We start from the raw sequence: 5,000 nt of genomic DNA on the forward strand, positions 1-5,000 counted from the left end.
TTAGCACTGAGGGATGGTCAGTGACCCCTGGAGATGGCCAATGACCCCCGGGGATGGCCAATTAGCACTGAGGGATGGTCAGTGACCCCTGGAGATGGCCAATGACCCCCGAGGATGGCCAATGAGCACTGAGGGATGGTCAGTGACCCCTGGAGATGGCCAATGACCCCTGAGGATGGCCAATGAGCACTGAGGGATGGTCAGTGACCCCTGGGGATGGCCAATGAGCACTGAGGGATGGTCAGTGACCCCTTGGGATGGCCAATGAGCACTGAGGGATGGTCAGTGACCCCTGGGGATGGCCAATGAGCACTGAGGGATGGTCAGTGACCCCTTGGGATGGCCAATGAGCACTGAGGGATGGTCAGTGACCACTTGGGGTGGCCAATGAGCTCTGAGGGATGGTCAATGACCGCGGGAGATGGTGAGGGAGCCCTGAAGGAACAGCAGGACTGACACCAGACCTCTCCCCGCGGTTGGGATCAGGCGGAGAACAGGACAACTCCAACCGCCAACCGCCACCCTCCCGCTCGAGACCGCCGCTCTCGAGGACCCCAACGATCGCGGGCTCCATGGAAACGGCGGGGGGGGGGCGGGGCCTGCGTGACGGTGGTGGGGGGGGGTGATACCCGCTCCGGGCCATTCACGGCGACGCAGAGGCGGGAGGAGGACGATGGACAGGGTGCTGCAGCCTATCAGGTAAGGCGGGCGTCAACAGGGTGGATGGACGTGCCAATTTGCCAATGAAGGGTGGGCACGCGGAGGGTGACGGACGGCAGCACTGGCCAATGGGAGGAGACCTCGGCCGGGTGGGCCGGCGGCGCTGGACAATGCGGCGAGTACATGGCGATGATGGACGGTGGTACTGCCCAATGGGGCTCAGTGAAGGCGGTGTCGTATTGTAGATCTGACCAATGGCGCGAGGCCTGGGCGGCGATGGTGTCGCCACTGACCAATAGGACGATGCATTGGCGGCGGCGGCCGGCCGGCGCTGACCAATGGGGTGAGGACCGCACGGTGACGGACTGCGGCGGTAGCCAATAGGGATGACAGCCGGGCGGTGACGGACAGAGGCAGAGACCAATGGGGGAAGGAGAGGGCAGTGACGGACGGCGGCACTGACCAATGCGGCGAGTCTCAGGCGCTGATGAACGTTTCGAGACTGTTCCCACAGAGGCCGGAAGGGGCAGGGTTGGTGTGGAGCCGGAAGGAGCGGACGAGCCCGCGGGAAGATGGCGGCGGGAGAGGAGGAAAGGTTGGTGATTGAGGGAGGAAGAGAGAGACACAGACACGGGGAGAGGGAGATATCACCGCGACAGCAGTGGGGTGTGACGTCATTGGGGCGTGACATCACTGCGCCTTCCAGTTCTGCGTGAGTGACGTCACTGGGGGGCGTGACCAAGAGGAATGACATCGCTGCGATTTCCATTGCTATCAGTGACGTCACTGGGGCGTGACATCACTGTGGGGTGACATCACTGGGGTGTGTGACATCACTGGGGTGTGTGACATCGCTGTATATTCCATACCTGAGGGAATGACATCACTGTGGGGTGACATCATTGGGGTGTGTGACATCGCTGCATATTCCATACCTGAGGGACTGACATCACTGTGGGGTGACATCATTGGGGTGTGTGACATCACTGTATATTCCATACCTGAGGGAATGACATCACTGTGGGGTGACATCATTGGGGTGTGTGACATCGCTGCATATTCCATACCTGAGGGACTGACATCACTGTGGGGTGACATCATTGGGGTGTGTGACATCACTGTATATTCCATACCTGAGGGACTGACATCACTGTGGGGTGACATCACTGGGGTGTGTGACATCGCTGTATATTCCATACCTGAGGGAATGACATCACTGTGGGGTGACATCATTGGGGTGTGTGACATCGCTGCATATTCCATACCTGAGGGACTGACATCACTGTGGGGTGACATCATTGGGGTGTGTGACATCACTGTATATTCCATACCTGAGGGACTGACATCACTGTGGGGTGACATCACTGGGGTGTGTGACATCGCTGTATATTCCATACCTGAGGGAATGACATCACTGTGGGGTGACATCATTGGGGTGTGTGACATCGCTGCATATTCCATACCTGAGGGACTGACATCACTGTGGGGTGACATCATTGGGGTGTGTGACATCACTGTATATTCCATACCTGAGGGACTGACCTCACTGTGGGGTGACATCACTGGGGTGTGTGACATCGCTGTATATTCCATACCTGAGGGAATAACATCACTGTGGGGTGACATCATTGGGGTGTGTGACATCGCTGCATATTCCATACCTGAGGGACTGACATCACTGTGGGGTGACATCATTGGGGTGTGTGACATCACTGTATATTCCATACCTGAGGGACTGACATCACTGGCTTGTGTGACATCGCTGCATATTCCATACCTGAGGGACTGACATCACTGTGGGGTGACATCATTGGGGTGTGTGACATCGCTGCATATTCCATACCTGAGGGACTGACATCACTGTGGGGTGACATCACTGGCTTGTGTGACATCGCTGCATATTCCATACCTGAGGGACTGACATCACTGTGGGGTGACATCACTGGCTTGTGTGACATCGCTGCATATTCCATACCTGAGGGACTGACATCACTGTGGGGTGACATCATTGGGGTGTGTGACATCGCTGCATATTCCATACCTGAGGGACTGACATCACTGTGGGGTGACATCACTGGGGGGTGTGACATCACTGGGGTGTGTGACATCACTGCTTGTTCCATTGCTGAGGGAGTGGCATCATTGTGGGGTGACATCATTGGGGTGTGTGACATCACTGCATATTCCATACCTGAGGGACTGACATCACTGTGGGGTGACATCGCTGTATATTCCATACCTGAGGGACTGACATCACTGTGGGGTGACATCACTGGGGTGTGTGACATCGCTGCATATTCCATACCTGAGGGACTGACATCACTGTGGGGTGACAACATCACTGGGGTGTGTGACATCGCTGCATATTCCATAACTGAGGGACTGACATCACTGTGGGGTGACATCACTGGGGTGTGTGACATCCCTGCATGTTCCATACCTGAGGGACTGACATCACTGTGGGTGACATCATTGGGGTGTGTGACATCACTGGGGTGTGTGACATCACTGCTTGTTCCATTGCTGAGGGAGTGACATCATTGTGGGGTGACATCATTGGGATGTGTGACATCACTGCATATTCCATAACTGAGGGACTGACATCACTGTGGGGTGACATCACTGGCTTGTGTGACATCACTGCATGTTCCATACCTGAGGGACTGACATCACTGTGGAGTGACATCATTGGGGTGTGTGACATCACTGCATATTCCATAACTGAGGGACTGACATCACTGTTGGGTGACATCACTGGGGTGTGTGACATCACTGCATTTTCCATAACTGAGGGACTGACATCACTGTGGGGTGACATCACTGGGGTGTGTGACATCACTGCATGTTCCATACCTGAGCGAGTGACATCACTGGGGGTGTGTGACATCACTGCATGTTCCATACCTGAGCGAGTGACCTCACTGTGAGGTGACATCACTGGGGGTGTCGTTACTGCATGTTCCATTGCTGAGGGAGTGACATCACTGGGGGTGTGTGACATCACTGCATGTTCCATTGCTGAGCGAGTGACATCACTGGGGGTGTGTGACATCACTGCATGTTCCATTGCTGAGCGAGTGACATCACCGGAGGTGTGATATCACTGTGTGTTCCTTTGCTGAGGGAGTGACATCACTGGGGGAGTTACATCACTGAGTGACATGACCATTCTGGGGAGCGGCATCACTGAGGGAGTGACATCATAGGGTGTGACATCACTGTGTGTTCTGTTGCTGAGGTGGTGACATCACTGTGGGGTGACATCAGTGGGGGTGTGATATCACTGCATGTCCCATTGTTGAGGGAGTGACATCACTGGGTTTGTGACCACTCTGGGGAGAGAGATCACTGAGGGAGTGACATCACTGTGTTCCATTGATGAGGGAGGGACATCAGTATGGGGGTGTGACATCACAGTGGTGAAATCACTAGAAATGATGTCATTGGCTGGAACATCATAGAGGTGTGGCATCCTGCAGAATGACATCACAAGTGTGAGATCATAATGGTGACATGCATGGTGGTGACATCACGGGGGGGGTCAGTGACATTCTGGGGGGGGGGGGGGGATGAGGAGATGGGCTCAGTTGTAGATTTTGGGGTAAATTATTCCCACCCCCCTCCGCCCAGCTTTCCTGGCTCGGGGCGTTGGGGAAGGGGCTGGGTGTGGAGAGAGTCAGTGATGTGGGGGTGGGACAGGGTGGGACGAGTGAAAGTCTGGGGGGGGGTGCACAGACTCGGATGATTATGCATCTGTCGGTCAGGAGAGAGACGAGGGAGCCCGGTTCTACAGAAAGGGGTGAACTCTCTCTGTCTGTCTGTCTGTCGGCCTCACCCTTTCTCTCTCATCCCTCTCGCCAACAGCGATGAATTGCCGGGGTGGCAGCATAGGGCAGAGATTGTTCTCTGAAGGCACAGAGGGAGACGGGTGAGGACGGTGGAGGTGACGGGGGGGGGGGGGGGGGGGGGTGAGGTGAAGCTGGGGCGGTATGGGGTTTAGGGGACAGAGGCACACTCTCAGAGAGGCACACACACAAACAGACACAGACACAGACAAAGAGACACACACAAGCACGCGCACATATGCAGAGAGACAGACAAACAGACAGACGTGCACATGCAGAGACACACGCAGACAGAGACGCACGCAGACACACGCGCACATATGCAGACACTAACACAGACACAGACAGACATGCACACAGACAGAGACACAGGCGGACACACACGTGCAAATATGCAGAGTCGCACACAGACAGAGACACTCACAGACACACACGTGCAAATATGCAGTGACATACACAAAGACACACACACACACACGCACACATATGCAGAGA

General features: G+C 55.5%; 1 protein-coding gene across 1 annotated transcript in view; it reads right to left on the reverse strand.

Annotated features, from left to right (window-relative positions):
• LOC140473812 (serine/threonine-protein kinase 36-like) overlaps positions 1–597 on the reverse strand; it is a gene marked incomplete at its 3' end in the record, with an annotated part of 48,109 nt that extends 47,512 nt beyond the window's left edge. The window contains exon 1 of the mRNA XM_072567639.1: positions 1–597. This exon is cut by the window's left edge and continues 1,194 nt beyond it.
• Positions 598–5,000: the final 4,403 nt, after the last annotated feature.

This window comes from Chiloscyllium punctatum, unplaced genomic scaffold, assembly GCF_047496795.1.
Source record: "Chiloscyllium punctatum isolate Juve2018m unplaced genomic scaffold, sChiPun1.3 scaffold_735, whole genome shotgun sequence".
Classification (NCBI taxonomy): Eukaryota; Metazoa; Chordata; class Chondrichthyes; order Orectolobiformes; family Hemiscylliidae; genus Chiloscyllium; species Chiloscyllium punctatum.